The sequence below is a fragment of the Balaenoptera acutorostrata genome, chromosome 4 (assembly GCF_949987535.1).
Source record: "Balaenoptera acutorostrata chromosome 4, mBalAcu1.1, whole genome shotgun sequence".
NCBI lineage: Eukaryota > Metazoa > Chordata > Mammalia > Artiodactyla > Balaenopteridae > Balaenoptera > Balaenoptera acutorostrata.
The window spans coordinates 32,241,302-32,259,185 of NC_080067.1; the positions used below are offsets into that span (position 1 = coordinate 32,241,302).

The 17,884-nt window shown below is 36.4% G+C and overlaps 1 long non-coding RNA gene across 1 annotated transcript in view; it reads left to right on the forward strand.

The window, feature by feature from the left end:
- The first annotated feature begins 3,002 nt into the window (after positions 1–3,002).
- LOC130708141 (uncharacterized) overlaps positions 3,003–17,884 on the forward strand; it is a 343,308-nt gene continuing 328,426 nt past the window's right edge. Inside the window, exon 1 of the long non-coding RNA XR_009008209.1 lies at positions 3,003–3,073. This is a non-coding gene — a long non-coding RNA (uncharacterized LOC130708141). The remainder of the gene's footprint in view (positions 3,074–17,884) is intronic.

A 17,884-nucleotide genomic window follows, 5' to 3' on the forward strand; every position in this document is an offset into this window, starting at 1 on the left:
TAAACATATTGTATGTTAAATATGATCTGAAAAAAATAAACTGCCACACTGTGAAGTTACTGATAGGTTTATATTTCTTGAATTGATCTTCCCTGGAATTTCTGTAAATGTATGCAAGCTCTCTATGTATATAATATAAAAATGTGCAAAGATTATATCTATCTGGGAATATAATAATCATGCAATATTATAATAAAACAATAAAACAATACTTTCTATGCAAAATTCTGAATGACTTATTGAGATATAGTCAGTTATAAGTGATTATTATTACTGGAATGCAATCAAATACATTATCCTACTTATTATTCTTAAACTCATTTGTTCATGCAATGTATTCAACCTGGAAAATAGATTAAGCCAAAGTACCAGTATTTTTGTCAGGGAATAGTTTTAGGAATAGTTTAGTGCTACAGAAAACTTACTTCCCTCAAGCTGCATTTTCCTCAATTTTCCTTTATAAAATATCAAGCACATTGCTAGAGTCCATAGAAGTCCCTGCACATAATCCACTTGACACTTGGATTTTTTAGACTATAAATAACACTGAATCTTGAGGGAAGGGAATATGTTTTATTTAACCTATACCCTCCAATGTTTAAAATGGTTTGTCAATTCGCATGCTGTGGTAAGCTGAATAATGACTCTCCAAAGATACCCATTCCCTAATCCCTGGGATTTATGAATGTTACCAAAGTCCAAAGGGACTTTGCAAATATGATTAAGATAATTTCCCATCTTGAAATAGGAAATTATCATTGTATTAGTTTGCTAAGGCTGATGTAATAAAGTACCACAAACTGGGTGGCTTAAACACAGAAATTCATTGTGTCATAGTTCTGAAGTCTGGAAGTTGGAGATAAAGATGTTGGCAGATCCTGAAGTCTAAAAGTTGGAGATCAAAGTGTTGGCAGAGTTGGTTCCTTCTGTGGGCTGTGAGGGAGAATCTATTTCCTGCCTCTCCCCTAGCTTCTGGTGGTTTGCTGGCAATCTTAGGTGTCCCTTGACTTGAAGAAGCATCACCCCAAACATTGCCTTCATCTGGACACGGTGTTCTCCATGTGTGCCTGGTGTTTGTGTCCAGATTTCCCCATTTTATGTCTTCAATAATATTGCATTAGGGCCTACCTTAATGATCTCATCTTTATTAACTACATATGCAATGGCCTGATTTCTAAATAAAGTCATGTTCTAAGGTATGGGGGTTCAGAACTCAACCGACACGTGAATTTGGGGGGGCACGATTCAATACATAACTATCCTGGATAATCTTGATGAGCCATAAGTATCATCATATGAGTCCTTATAAGAGGGCACAAGAAGGTCAGAGGTAGGAAGTGGATGATGGAAGCAAGAAATTGGAGTGCTGTGAGGAAGGAGTCACCAGCCAAGGAATGCAGACAACTTCCAGAAGCTAAAAAGACAAAGAAATGGATTGTCCCTTAGAGCCTCCAGAAGGAAATGCAATTTTGTCAACACCTCAACTTTGGTCCAGTAAAGCTGACTTCAGACTTCTGGCCTCCAGAACTGTAACAGAAAATATTTATATTGCTTTAAGCCATTAAATTTGTGGCAGTTTGTTCCAGTGTAGCAACATGAAACTAGTATGCTTAATGAATTTTTGTTTTGAAAATTACTTCATTAATAGTTTATAATATAAACATTCATTTTAATTGTTTGGATAAATGAACATTAATGCAGCCACCTAAGGAGAACTTTACTTCCTGGGCAATATATCTAGTAAACTGTGTTCTTCTCAAAGAAAATGCTTACATTCTTGATATGATTTATTCCTATCTGTTTTTCCCAAGACTGCAAATCACTTACTCTGTTCTAATATGAATGTGTTGTTTTATAGTTATTCAAAGATTTCCTATTTAGAAGCCCCATGTGTCTTGGATTTAATATCTGTCTTTGACATGGTGCATTTATTTCATAAAATTGTTGTCCTTTGATTAGAGCTTTATATTATTTACCCAGAATCATGTTGTATTACTTATGTCTATTTCTGTTATTTAAAATATATATCTTTGAAAGAATTTAGAATTTAGAAGTAGATATGGATAGAATTATGGGTTCAAGGAACCTGAGAAATAGATTTGTATATAGTTTATTTCTTCTTGAGTGAGCTTTGCTAGATTGTCTTTGAATGTATTTGCATACAGCTGTGTATAATATTCTCATATTATCCTTTACTATCTGTAGGATTTGTAGCAAGCTCCCTGCTTTTACTCCTGAAAATAGTAATTTTGTCTTCTCTCTTTTTTTCTTGGTTAGTCTAACTAGAGATTTATCAATTTTATCGATCCCTTCAAAGAGCCAATTTTGGATTTCTTTGAGTTTTCTCTGTTTTTTCCTCCTGTTTACTATTTCATTGATTTCTGCTTGTATCTTCATTATTCCTCTCTTGCTAGGCTTATTTGCTTTTCTTTCTCTGTGTTTTGTTTCTTTTTTTTTTTTTTTTTTTTTTTGAGGAAGCTGAATTCATTGATTTGAAGCCTTTCTTTTTTTCCAATATAAACACTCATCTCTAAATTTCCCTCTAGGCCTGCTGGAGAGAGCTCTGCGGCCTGCCCCCCAGGGACAGCACACTGTGCTTTGTATTAGCGCAGGGCGGGATTCCCTGCTCAATCAGGTTTCCTGCCCTACCTGCAGGGGCTGGGGGCTTACTGCTTTACTGCTCTCTCAGTAGCAGTATACCCTGGCCTGGGACTGGTGGTGGGAGGGATTACTGTTTCTGTGTTCAAGGCTCTCCGGTGTGGGTAGGTGGATATTCATGTTTCCCACTTAAGTGCGGGCAGCTTTTACCTCTCAGCTTCCCCCCAGCAGCCGGTTCTCCTTCCCCAAAACAGGGGCAAGGGTGTTACCTTTCCACCCCTTCATCAGAGTGAGTAGATCTTTTCTTGAACCCTAGGGGCGAGCGTTCTGTCTGCACAGCTGAAGGCTTTTGCTTGCGGAGAGCAGGTTCCCGGAAGTGGGCGGTGTTTCAGGCTGGCTGGAGAGGAGGGTTCGCTCAGGTCTCCTGCTCTGCGCCCAGCAGCACGGGGTTTAGAGGCTGGAAAAAGTGATTCAGGTGAGTTCAGGCTCCGCTTTTGCCTGGGGCTCCCCTGGATCCTAAAGTTCACACTATGCCGGCTACTCTGGATTTGTGAAATGGTTACTTTTCTTCTTACTCCTGTATGGGGGCCGCCTCTTCCTCCAGTGCTCTGTAAAAGGTAAAACAGTTTGCGTTTGTATCTCCTCGGAGGCCTTTATAACCCTTTGAAATTCAGTTCACCTGGTTGCCTTTTGACCTCAGTTCTCTTACTGGCTAAAAAAAAAGTTATGGTTTGGAGATTTTCTGGATTTTTCTCACTGTGTGGAAGTAATGTTCTCTTGTTTTCTACATCTAAGCAGAAACAGAATGATGTAGTTGGTGAATCTATTAGACAAAAATGAAGACTGAAAGTGAATTTCTAAATGTATCTCAGGAAATTAGAAGAAAAACATAAATTTAACCTAAAAATAGACAAAAGAATAAAACAAGAAAAGATAGTTAAATAGAAAATAAATGTACAGTGGAGATAATCAGCCAAGTCAAAGATACCATCCTTGAAATCACTAATAAAACATATCAACCTCTGTCCAGAGAAAGAGAAAAAATAAAATTTACCAATATCAGAAGTGAAAAAGGAAACAATAGTACAGTTTCTGCAGGATTTAAAAAGATAATAAAGCTGAAATTATGAACAAATACTTGCTAGCGAATTTTTAAAAGCAGAAGTCACCAAAACCAATACAGGAGGAAACAGAAAATCTGAATAGGCCTACACCTATCAAAGATATTGGATCCATAATTAAATCCTTCACATGCATACACTTACACCTGCGTTTAAAAAGTAACAGGTTTAGGTGATTTACTTTTGAACATATGAAGCTTTTATAATAGAAATAACATTAAAGAGAATAGAAAAAAAGGGAAAATTCCCTACCTTGTTTTATGCAAAATTTTGATGAAAAAAGCATGAACAGAAATTTTAAAAATATCTCTCATAAACAAGGATGTGATGATTCAAAGCAAACTATTATAAAATTCATCAAGCAATGTATACAAAGATTAGACTTGAGAAGAAGTTGGGGTTATTCTAAGAAATTTGAGGTTGGGTTTAATATTTTTAAATTACTTAGTATAATTCCCCACCATAACAAAATAAGGGAGAAAATCAGATAATCTTTTCAATAGATGCAGAAATAGCATTTGGTAAAATATAACACCTTTTTATGATAAAAATATTTGTGAGCTAAGAATAAGCTTAAATTATTTTAAAGATATCTACCCAAAATATAGCAAATAACATGCTAACTGGTTGTAAATATTAAAGTTTCCCTCAGAGACTGGGAATAAGGCAAGGACACCCACACTTACTATGTTTATCTGTCACTGTCCTAGATGTCATAGCTATTACAGTGAAGCAAGAAGAAAAATGTAAGGCCTAGAGTACAAGAAATAAAACTCTGTTATTATTCACACACAGCATGGTGTGTAGGATAGAAAAATTCTAAAAAATATAAACATAAACTACTAGATTTAGACAGTGAATTTAGCAAGGAAATGAAGTGATTAAAAACCAAACTAGAATGTAGAATTTTAAAAAGCAATACATTTACAATAGCATCCATACCAACAAACACGGGAATAAATCTAAGAGTAAAGAAATGGAGGACCATGTAGTCTGAATGAATTGGAAAACTCAGTAGTCAGTTTTCCCCAAATTGTTTTATAGACCTCATGGGTAGATGCAAGGTAGTTATGAAGTTGGGTGTTCATTTTATTCATATATTTTGTAACTCTTTAATATATATGTTATATATATTATATATATATCAAATAGTAATAAAACTATATAAAAAAAACTAGGGATATAATATAAATGTGTCAAATGAGTAATTACAAAGTGTTTTTAAAATTAAAAAGATTAATTTTATGAAATGAGTTCACACATATCAGTAAATAAGAGATGAATAGAAAAATATTTTTTAAAATCTTAAAAGAAACAGGCATCATACTGGAAAAATATTCAAATAGCTTAAACACATACAAAAAAAAGTGACCAAGCTCACATTTAATTGAAAAATATGCAAAATAAAGGATTCATGCAAAAAACAATTTTCTTCTAAGAAATTAGTCAACATTTTATAATATCTAGTAGATGTGGATATAGAATCTCCCATAAAGTAGTGGTAAAGGGAATTCCCTGGCAGTCCAGTGGTTAGGACTCTGCGCTTTCACTGACAGTCCCTGGTTGGGGAACTAAGAACCGGCAAGCTGTGTGGCACAGCCAAAAGAGAAAAAGGAAACAGAAAACAAAAACAGAAAACAAATAATAATGGTAAAATTACTGAGAATAATAGGACAATATATTTCATAATGTAAAGATATGTACCCTTTGACCTAGGAATTTATTAGCCAGAATATTATTCTAAAACCTAGAAATGATGTTATACAATTTGTGATGCATCTGTTCTTTGATTAAGGTTTTTGGTAGAGGAGGGCTAGAGATACATTTACACTTATATCTACATCCTTTACATTTATATCTACAAAGCCAAAGTCAGTATTGTGCTAAATGGCGACATTGTAGATTTTTCACTAAAATTAGGAACAAATCACTTAGCTTAATACCCTCCAGTTCCATCCATGTTGCCGCAAATGGCAAGATTTCATTCTTTTTTATTGCTGAATAATAGTCCATTGTATATATATATCACATCTTCTTTATCCATTCATCTGTTGATGGACACTTAGGTTGCTTCCATATCTTGGCTATCGTAAATAGTGGTGCAGGTAGGGGAACATATATCTTTTCAAATTACATGGATGGACCTGGAGGGTATTATGTTAAGTGAAATAAGTCAGACAGGGATAAACAAATACTGTATGAGTTCACTTATAAGTGGAATCTAAAAGACAAAACAAGTGAACAAAACAAAACAGAAAGAGACTCATAGATACAGAGAACTGGTAGTTGCCAGAGGGGAAGGAGCTGGGGGGACAGACAAAATAGGTGAAGGGGATTAAAAGGTATACATTTCCATCTGTAAAATAAATAAATTATGGGGATGTAATGTACACATAGGAAATGTAGTCAGTAATACTGTAACAACATTTTTGATGATGGATGATAACTGGTTATATTATGGTGATCATTTCATTATGCATAAAAATATTGAATCGCTATGTTGTACACCTGAAACTAATATAATATTGTATGTTAATTATAACTCAATTAGAAAATTAGGATCAAGTCAAATATTCACCACTTTAACCAAATTAGGTATATATGTATGTGTGAATATGGAATGGTCTTTAGGATATGTTAGTATGTCTTATTGTTGATACAAATTGATATAGATTTTGTGGCTGGGAGTTAAGAGATATCTTCCCTTGAAAATTCACATTTTAATGGTGAACTAAGAGATAAGTCATTTACTAATAGGAGATGTTTCACTTTAAAAAAAATTATTTATTTATTTATTTATTTATTTACTTACTTACTTATGGCTGTGTTGGGTCTTCGTTTCTGTGTGAGGGCTTTCTCTAGTTGTGGCAAGAGGGGGCCACTCTTCATCGCGGTGCGCGGGCCTCTCACTATCGCGGCCTCTCTTGTTGCGGAGCACAGGCTCCAGACACGCAGGCTCAGTAATTGTGGCTCACGGGTCTAGCTGCTCTGCGGCATGTGGGACCTTCCCAGACCAGGGCTCGAACCCGTGTCTCCTGCATTGGCAGGCAGATTCTCAACCACTGAGCCAGCAGGGAAGCCCTCACTTTTAGATATATGAAGAAATTAAGAAAGATATACAATGACTTCTGTGAGGAATGAGGGAGGGAACTGAGTAGTGAAACACACAAGAGTGTTTGAGTAGTATTTAAGTTTATGTTCATTTGATGAAAATTTACTGAATACCTACTGCACCCGGCACAAGATATATCAATTAATGAACAGGACAGAACCCCTCTCCTCATGGAGCTTCCATGGTATGAAATGTGACTGTGATGTGAATTCTCACTTGATTTCAGAGCTAAGGTATTTCTTTTGTCATGTTGCTGTTAAGCCATGAGGTACTCTCACAAAGAAATGTTGGTTTTAAGGGAAGTGTCATCTGCAGAAGGATTATGGTCTGTCCTCCCAAGAAGATACTACTTTTGTAAATAGACTAAGTTTTGTGCATTGATGATCTGGCTCTATTCTTTTAGACTCAGAATCCCAAGTTTCACAACTCATCAAAAGCAGGCTGCCAGTGGCAGATTCATAGTAACTAGTCTCTCAACACAATGTCTAAAATCAGATTGCCAATTTAACCTAGAAGAGAGAGCACCTTTCCCAGTGATCTGAATGCTCATGACAGCATGATCAGTGCAGTTTCTCTTTGTAGTCAGATTTCTTGGAAAGTCAAATCAGTCAGAGGGTTGCTTAGTGAATATTAAAACCAGGAAAAGAGGAATTATATTGATGAATTGCTTAATGGCAGTCTAAATTGCATGATACATGTAAAACACATGGGGTCATTCATGTCAAATATGTCTTGGAGGTTATTGGTGGAAAGTCTTCCCATTTATATACATTTAAGGGAAAACCTTTATTAGTGAGTCTGAAAATAAAAATTTAGTGCCCACTGGTCTCTCTCTCTCTCTCTCTCTGCTGTTGTGCTTAGATTTTGTGTTACTTATCTGTAACTGCATAACAAATCAGCCTAAAACACAGCAGCTTGAAACAATGAACATTTATTATCTCACACAATTTCTGAGGGTCAAGAATCTGGGATTAGCTTTGCTGTATGGTTCTGATTTCGTTTCATGAGTCAAGCTATGTGCCACAGATGCAGTCACTACATCTACCTCCCCACAGAGCTGCTTGGAACATGACTTACCCAAATCCAAGGAAGAAAGAGACAGGTAGCAACCAAGACAGAAGCCTCACTCTTTTATAAACCAATCTTGGAGAAAACATACCATCACTTCGGCTACTTCCTTAAAAAAAGTATTTTATTGCAGTATAGTTGATTTACAATGTTGTGTTAATTTCTCCTGTACAGCAAAGTGGTTCAGTTATATATATACACACACACACATTCTTTTTCATTTTCTTTTCCATTATGGTTTATCACAGGATATTGAATATAGTTCCCTTTGCTATACAGTTGGGCCTTATTGTTTATCCATTCTAAATATACTAGTTTGCATCTGCTAACCCCAAACTCCCAATCCATCCCTCCCCTACCCCCCATCCCTTGTCAACCACAAGTCTGTTCTCTACGTCTGTGAGTCTGTTTCTGTTTTGCAGATAAGTTCATTTGTGTCGTATTTTAGATCCCACATATAAGTGATATCATATGGTCTTTCTCTGTCTAATTTACTTCACTTAGTTATGATAATCTCTAGGTCCATCCATGTTGCTGCAAATGGCGTTATTTCATTCTTTTCTATGGCTGAGTAGTATTCCATTGTATATATGTACCACACCTTTATCCATTCATCTATGGACATTTTTGCCATTTTTTATGGGTCATTCCGACTAATGCTGTTACCATATGGGATTTGAATACCAGGAGGCAGGAATTATTAGAGACCATCTTGGAGGCTACCTACCTCAGTTGGGCATAACTTCTGTTTTTCTTCTTTGCTTTCATATTAACCAAACTGGCTTTCACACATTCTTCCTCATGTTTTAGTAAAACTGTCAATTAGATTATTATATAGTCATGTATACTTGACCTGAGACTCATCCTACCTTTTTGAGAAGATTTATTATGCATTATTTTTGAAGCTTAATTCTTGGATGAACATCTTATTTCTTTTCAAGTTCTTGGGGGACCAATAATTTTTGTTAGCCAATTATGAAAATAAATATGCATTAATGACTAGGTCTTAAGGGACTCTAATCAATATGTCACATTTTAATTTGGCCATTTTCTTCACATTTGGTTCTATTCATTTATCTTGTTGTATTTATTTAACACTAGTGATTAATGCTAAGCCTTTTTTCCCCCATTTTTGTTTTTTGGCAGAATAGGGAAAGAAGTAAGTCTAAACTAACCTCTGAATCTTTACGTAGTATTCAGAAATATATGATTTCAAACTGACATCAGAATGAAAGTTACATGAGAATGAAAATATCACATGTATAGATTTCATATATTTTAGTATACCTTTAAAATATTCATGCCTGTATTATGTAGCCGCTGAATGAAGAACTATAACTTGGATAATATGTATTCTGTTCACTTTACATTAAAGGGCACTAGTCACAAATACTAAAAGCAAAGGGATGCTTTAATAAATGACTCTTTGTGATCTATTGGTATATTTTATTATTTTTTTAACAACTTTATTGGAGTATAATTGCTTTACAATGGTGTGTTAATTTCTGCTTTATAACAAAGTGAATCCGCTATACATATACATATATCCCCATATCTCCTCCCTCTTGGGTCTCCCTCCCACCCCTCTAGGTGGTCACAAAGCACCGAGCTGATCTCCCTGTGCTATGCGTCTGCTTCCCACTAGCTATCTATTTTACATTTGGTAGTATATATAAGTCCATGCCACTCTCTCACTTCGTAAGTGAGAGAGTAAGCTGGGACAAGGTGAGAGAGTAGTATATTTTAGTTTTAATGGAGGCCTGTGGAGCATGAAAGAGAAAACAAAACATACCCTGAGAAAGTAAATACACAAAATATTGATGTGAACTAAGAAAATAATGATTTACGAAATATAACTTCTCAATTAAAATATAATACATTATTCATGTGACCACAATATGACAAAATATTTCCCATTTATTTTCTAAAAATAATTTTATATTTCTTACCATATTGAATATACTAGAAGAAATTATGTGTGAACCCTTTAATATATATGTATACGTATACATGTATCCATTGCTTATATTATGGTTGAAGTATATGTAATTTCTAAAATCATGAGAAATTACACAGAAATGAAAAAATAGAAGAAAAATAACCCTTAAACTTAAGAAAAATTTAAGTAACAATTTGCACATGACATTTAATAAGAAATATCAAGCTTTATTTACCCCATCTCTTCAGAATGATAGAACCAGAAAGTGAAACTCATAGAAATGGAGTAGGAAATGCCAATAAAACCCTCTCTAGTCAAACCAGGAATTTGTCACATAGTACTCCTGAATTTGTTCTTAATTTTTCTGAAAGAATGGAATCATTGTTCTTAAAGATGACTTCAATGACACAGTGATTGCTGCATCAAAACATTCACAAATACTTTTCAGAGAAAATATTTTTTCTTTATAGTTTTCAAAATAATATGACTTGTTAATGACAAAAGCATGAATACACAGAGCATATATTTATTGCATAATTATATATTCTTTGCATATTTGCTTAATGATACTGATTTTCTTTTTTAGGGCCAGGATATTTAGGGCAGTATTTGCCTCCTTAATTAGAAGCCAGTTTTCTATTCTGAGTCTATTGAGATATAATTGGCATATAACATTGTATAAGTTTACTGTGTACACTGTGATGATTTGATATACTTATACTTTGCAAAATGTTTACCACAGTAGTGTTAGTTAACATCTCCATCACATCACATAATTACCATTTCTTTTTTATGGTGAGAACATTTAAGACCTACTCTCCTAGCAACTTTCAAGTATATAATGCAGTATTGTTAACTATAGTCACCATACTGTACATTAGATGCTCAGAACTTATTCATCTTATAACTGGAAGTTTGGACCCTTGACCAACATCTCTCATTTCCCCCATCTCCCAGCCCCTGGCAACCACTGTTCTACTCTGTTTCCATGAATACAGCTTTTTAAGATTCCACATATAAGTGATATCATACAGTGTTTGTCTTTATCTGTTTGATTTATTGCACCTAGCATAATGCCATGTAGGACTATCCATGTTGTCACAAATGGCAGGATTCCCTTCTTTCTCATGGCTAAATAATATTCACACACACACACACACACCATATCTTCTTTATCCATTCATCTGTAGACAGACACTTAGGTTGTTTCTATATTGGCTGCTGTGAATAATGCTGCAAGAATATGGGGGTACAGATTTCTCTTCAATATCCTGATTTTATTTACTTTGGATGCCTACCCAGAAGTGGATTGCTAGATTATATGGTAGTTCTGCTTTCAATTTTTAAGAACCTCCATACTATTTTCCAGGGTGGCTATACCAATTTACATTGCTACCAGCAGTGCATAAGGAGTCCCTTTTCTTCACATCCATGCTTGTTATCCCTCTTCTTTTTTTTTTTTAAATTAATTTATTTTATTTGTTTATTTTTGGCTGCATTGGGTCTTCATTGCTGCGCACAGGCTTTCTGTAGTTGCGGCGAGCAGTGGATACTCTTCATTACGGTGCTCAGGCTTCTCATTGCGGTGGCTTCTCTTGTTGTGGAGCACAGGCTCTAGGCCCGCGGGCTTCAGTTGTTGTGGCATACAGGCTCAGTAGTTGTGGCTCACAAGCTCTAGAGCGCAGGTCAGTAGTTGTAGCGCATGGGCTTAGTTGCTCCGTGGCATGTGGGATCTTCCCAGACCAGGGCTCAAACCCATGTCCCCTGCATTGGCAGGCGTATTCTTAACCACTGCGCCACCAGGGAAGCCCTATCTCTCTTCTTTTGATAAAATCTGTTCTAATAGATGTGAAGTGACATGTTGTTTTGATTTGCATTTCCCTGATGATTAGTGATGTTGAGTATCTTTTCATGTACCTGTTGGCCATTGGTATATCGTCTTTGGAAAAGTATCTATTCATCTATTCAGTTCCTCTGCCCATTTTTTAATTGGATTTTTTTTTTTTTTTTTTTTTACTATTGAGTAAATAGTATTGTACAAGTTCTTTATATACTTTGGTTATTAACCCTTTATTGGATATATGATTTGCAAATATTTTTCCTATTCATTAGTTTGCCTTTTTATTTTGTTGATTGTTTCTTTTGCTGTGAAGAAGCTTTTTAGTTTGATGTAGTCCATTTATTTATTTTTGCTTTTGTTACTTGTGCTTTTAGTGTCATATCCAAAAAGAGTCATTGTCAGGATGTCAAGGAGCTTCTCCCTATGTTTTCTTCTAGGCGTTTTAGGTCTTATGTTCAAGTCTTTAATCCATTTTGAGTTAATTTTTGTGAGTGGGGTAAGATAGAGGTGCAATTTCATTCTTCTGCATGTAATTATCCAGTTTTCTCAACATTGTTTATTGAAGAAGGACTCCTTTCCCAATTGAGTATTCTTGACTCCCTTGTCAGATAGTGGTTGAGGGTTTATTTCTGGGCTCTTGATTCTGTTCCATTGGCCTATGTGTCTACTTTTATGTCAGTGTCATGCTGTTTTGATTGCTCTAGCTTTGTAATACAGTTTGCAAGCAGAAGCATGGTACCTCCAGCTTTGTTCTTCATTCTCAGGATTGCTTTGGCTATCTAGGGTCCTCAGTGGCTCCATAAAAATTTTAGGATTTAGTTGGGTCTTTTTTTACCCATCCAGCCACTCAGTGTCTTTTGATTGGATAATTTAATCAATTTACATTTAGAGTAATTACTAATTAGTAGGGACTTACTAATGCCATCTTATTCATTATTCTGGCTGTTTTACAGTCCCCTTGTTTTATTCTTTAGCTCTTGCTGTCTTCCTTTGAAAATTAAGAATTTTTCATAGTGACATACTTTGATTTCCTCTCTCTATCTTTTGTGTATCTAGTGTAGGCTTTTGCTTTGTGGTTACCAGGTAGCTTACATAAAACATTTTATATATATATATATATATATATATATATACACACACACACACATATATATGTGTATATATATATGGCAATCTATTTTACACTGATAATAATTTAACTTCAATCACATACAAAAACTCTACCCTTTTACTACCACTTTTATGTTTTTGCTGTCATAATTTCTCTCTTTTATAATATGTGTTCATTAACAAATTATTGTAGCTATAGTTAATTTTAATACTTTTGTCCTTTAACCCTTATACTAGAGTAAGTGGTTAATATACAACCATATTATAGTATTAGAGTATTCTGAATTTGACTGTATACTTACCTTTGTCAGTGTGTTGTATATTTTCATATGTTTTCATGTTATTAATCAGTGTCCTTTCATTTGAACCTGAAGAACTCCTTTCAGGATTTCTCATAAGGCAGGTCTAGTGGTGATGAACTCTATCAGCTTTGTTTGTATGGGGCATTCTTTTTCTCTCTTTTGTTTCTGAAAGACAACTTTGCCAGATAGAGTAGTCTTGGTTGGTAGGTTTTTTTTTTTTTTCTTTCAGTACCTTGAGTATATCATATTTACTCTCTCCTGGCCTATGAGGTTTCTGCTGAGAAATCTGCTAATAACCTTATGGGAGTTCCATTGTGAGTTACAACCTTTTTTTCCATTGCTACTTTTAAGATTTTTTTCTGTCTTTGCTTTTTGGCAGTTTTATTATAATGTGTCTTGAAGAAGACATTTTAAAGTTAAGTTTGTTTGACTTATGAGCTTCATGAACTTGGATGTCCAAATATTTTCTGACATTTGGGAAGTTTTCAGTCATTTTAAAAAATGTAAGCTTTCTGTCCCCTTTTCCCTCTCTTCTGCTTCTGGGACTCAAATAATTAGCAGTTCATTTCTTTTGCTGGTATCCCATAGATCATGTAGACTTTCTTCACTCTTTTTTTTTTTTCTTTTTTGTTCTCCTCTGACTGAATAATTTCAAAGGCGCTGCCTTCTAATTCACAGATTCTTTCTTTTGCTTGATCTATTCTTCTATCAGTTCTTTATATTGAATTTTTTTTTCTTTCATTCATTGTATTCTTCAGCTCTAGGACTTCTGTTTGGTTCTTTCTTATTCTTATTTCTATCTCTTTATTAAACTTCCTGTTTTGTTTGTATGTTGTTTTCCTGGTTTCATTGAATTATCTTCCTGTGTTTCCTTGTAGCTCATTGGGCTTCCTTAAATAGTTATTTTGAATTCTTTACAGGGTGAATCGCAGATATCCATGTCTTTGGGGTTGGTTACTGGAAGACTATTGAGATCCTTGGTGGTATCATGTTTCCCTGATTTTTCATGTTCCTTGAAGTCTTGAGTTGCTATCTTTCCATTTGTAGTAGCGGTATCCTCCTCTAGTCTCTACTGACTGACTCTGGAGAGAAATGCCTCTGTCAGCCCTCTTAGTAATCTGTGGCATTCTCAGACCTTCTGTGGATACACCTGCTCCACATTTCTTGCTCCCTCTTGGGGCAGAATTTTTAAACTTGTATTCCTTTCTGTCAATCCTGCAATGCACTCAGCCAGGTGCTGATAGTCTCTCTTTTGCTTTCCCAAGGGTAGAGCTAAATCTCAAGTTTGAGGTCTCTCCCTGTCTTGTAGATTTGGACCAGCTTTTTTCAAGTGCTCGCTAGCCATTTTCCAAAGCTCAGTGTCACCACCATACGAAATGCACTCAGGGAGCTAGCCACAGGGTTGGGGGTATGTGAGTTAGGTACATGGAGTGCTGGTGGTACCCATGGGCCAACTGGGGGGATCTGGAGGGGAAGCATTCTTGGCACTTGTGGGTGGACTTCTTGATGAAGCTTGTGACACAGTTAGTAGGATCTGATTCCCTTTAATGCCTTCCAAGAGTCTTATCTGCTGCTCTCTCAGTTTCTTCCCACTTTGCAGTCATATAGCTCATGACTCAGTACTCTGGATGGGGTGGGAGAGAAATGGGCCTCTTTGGCAGCTTCCTGCATAGCTGGTGAAGCTGAGCACTCACTCATATGCTCTCACTTCCCCTGTGGGAGATATCATAGGCCAAGAAGGTCTTTCCTTGCCCTGAGCTATTCTGCCTTGGGGGAGAGGTGATGTAGGTATAAAGTCTAACTGTTTCTCTTACTCTCTCCAGTGCATCCAAACTCATAGTTCTTGCTCCAACAGTGTGCTGAAACTTTTCTGCTAAAAACCTGCACTTCCACAAAGGCTCTCTGATTTGTGTGTGATTGTCTAAGACAGTGATCTCCGTGGGCTCCCAGACTGTGGCTGAGAGGGGATGTAGCCAGGACCAAGGTCTATGTGCCCATTACCTGATGCAGAGGTAGGCAAGACTCCTCCTGGATCCTTTGGCATATGGTGCTGGATCCCATAGCTCCCACCAAGGCACTTTTGTCTGTGGATGGATGCCAAATTGTTGTTGTTGAGGGTGTATAAGCAAAGGATGCCTTATTTGGCCATGTTGCTGATATCACTCCTGAAGTTAGTTTTTAGTTACCTAAATATTTACTAAATATTTAGTTTATCTCCACCAGGTTTTCATTCTGTGATGAGGTAGAGATCAGGTAGGCTTAAGTGTCATAGGGATTGCAGTTTATAAAACCATAACAAAATCAGAGAACATTTATTCTTGACTCCATTACAAAATAGAAATGTGGACACCAAAAGGGCTATTTGTAGATGTCTCCCCTGTCAGCATTGTTTGATATGTGGAGAATTGGTTCCATATGTATTAAAATATTAGGACCAGTCCAAGTCAAATGGTGTAGTATCTCAGTATCCGTCCTCTTTCTGCTCATTATAGGAAGGAGCAAACCATAAAATGGGTATAGTAAAGCCCTGCCCACCCAAACCAGCCAATTGGTATCACAAACAATGATTAAATTTATATATATATGCACATTGTTTTGGGCTTGCTGTGCAAGGGCATTCTGGGGTATATGACAATGGCAGAATGCTAGCATCTTCAGCTTTACTAAGTATCACCAAATTGCTCTCAAAATCGTTGCACCGATTTACATTCTCATCAGCAATGTAGGAGCTGTCATTTTCTTACATCTTTTCAAATGTTTGATATTATCCAGCCTTTTTATTTCTGCCAACCTAAAGATGTGAAATAATATCTCATTGTTATAATTTGCATTTCCTGATTACAGGTGAGGTTGAACCTCTTTTGTTTTCTCTTGGCTATTTTGGGCAAGGCTCATATCCCTTGATCCTTTATTCTGTTAGGATATTTGTCTTTTTATTAATGATTTAGAATAATTCTTTATGAATGAAACTTCTGCAAAAATTACATTTACTGTATTATAAGACCAAATGAAGATTGGGAGAATTTTTATGGAGAAGACATTCTCCTTTTTTTCACTGTTGCAGGCACTGTTGGTTGATAACCTGATATCCACTACCCTCTTGTAGAGACAGTGATGGATCATGTACTAGTTGTCTTCTCATTATTCATTCTTATTTCTTTCTGACCAGCAAAACCTGGTTTAAATGGAGGTGGAAATGCATTCCTCTAAAAAGCTACACTTTTTTGGCTCTCTTTGAAGTATGGGCAATCGTGTAACACAATGCTCCCCAGTGGGATATAAGTAGGAGTTGCTGGGTAGAATCCTGGAAAATCTTTTTAAGAGGGGTCAGACTTTACTGGAATGTATTTTTGATCCTCACCACACTTATCCTTCCTGCCTAAAACATGACCTCAATGATGGAGGATGATGGGGAATGCACTGTGTTATGACCATGAGGGTGAAAGATATACCTGAGAATGAGGAGAAGAAAAATAAAAGTACCTGAAGTACTGAAGGTAGTGTGGAGGGGCTGCATTTGTCCTAGACTGTCAACTTCAAAATTTCTTTTGCTAGAGGAAAGAAGTCGTTTCTGATATATTAAAAACTGTTCTGTAATGTTGCTGTTACATGTAGCCTAAGAGAATTGCTAACTGATGCAGGGGCAATTAGAACCTTGATTTTTGAGGGGGACAGAAAGAAACTCCTGTATCATTATAGATTACTTTCTAAGGAACGTTTTTCATGTTTTACATAATATATTCAAGTAAGATATCTTCAGAAAAGAATACATTACTTAAATATCTTAATTTTGATTAAATGATGGGAGTGGGGTTCATGTTGGCTATTCTTTGGTATATCTGGAGTGGAGATAAAAGGGGTAAACCCTAGGAGAAGTCTACCCAGATGGGCTGATGTTGGATTAGGTCACAAGTGACATCCCCACGTTGGCAGAGGTGGGGATGATGTGAAAAGCAAAACAAGCAGAAACTCCTGCTCTCCTGAAACTTAGGTTCTGGTTTTGGGAGGTAGACTATAAATAGACCATCGATTAAATATGTAATATAGGAAGGGAATGGTAAGTTAAATGAAGAAACATTAGGATGCGTAAGGGTTGACCACCGGTCCAAAGTGGTTGGGGGTTGGCAGAGAGGTGGCTCCCAGAAAGATAGACATGCCAGCAAGGTTTTCCTAAGGGGATGATCAAGCACCTGCACAGAGCGAGGAAATGAACCACAGGGCAGCATGTGGAGGCAGTGTTCCAGGCAGAGGCACTAACAAGTGCAAAGGGCCCTGGGAACAGTGAGGAACAGATGAGGCACAAGGGAGAATGAGGGGAGATGAGGGGTAAGAACAAGCTTGGGAACCGCACCATGTTGGCCCTGATAAAGACTTTTCATTCTTCTGAGGACTCAATAAGATAAAAATGAGGGAATTCCCTGGTGATTCAGTGGTTAGGACTCCGCACGTCCACTGCAGTGAGACATGGGTTCGATCCCTGGTTGGGGAGCTAAGATCCCACATGCTGCGATGCAGCCAAAAAAATAAAAAAAGAAAAGCAAAACAAAAGGAAAGAAAAAATACAGTGCCTGGCAGATACCTTGCCTCTTACATGGAAAAGTAAGTATCCAATACAGTTTTTAGGCCTGGCATACTAGTCAATCTTCTTTGAGCTACACTGAGGCCAGAGAGCATTTGTGATGCAACAGTGTGTAAATTTAAAAAGGTGTCCCCATTTTGTATGTGAATTTTTTTTTTAAATGTATCCCCCATCCCATCTCCACTGGGCAGACGGCACCCTGTGAGTCTGTGGCT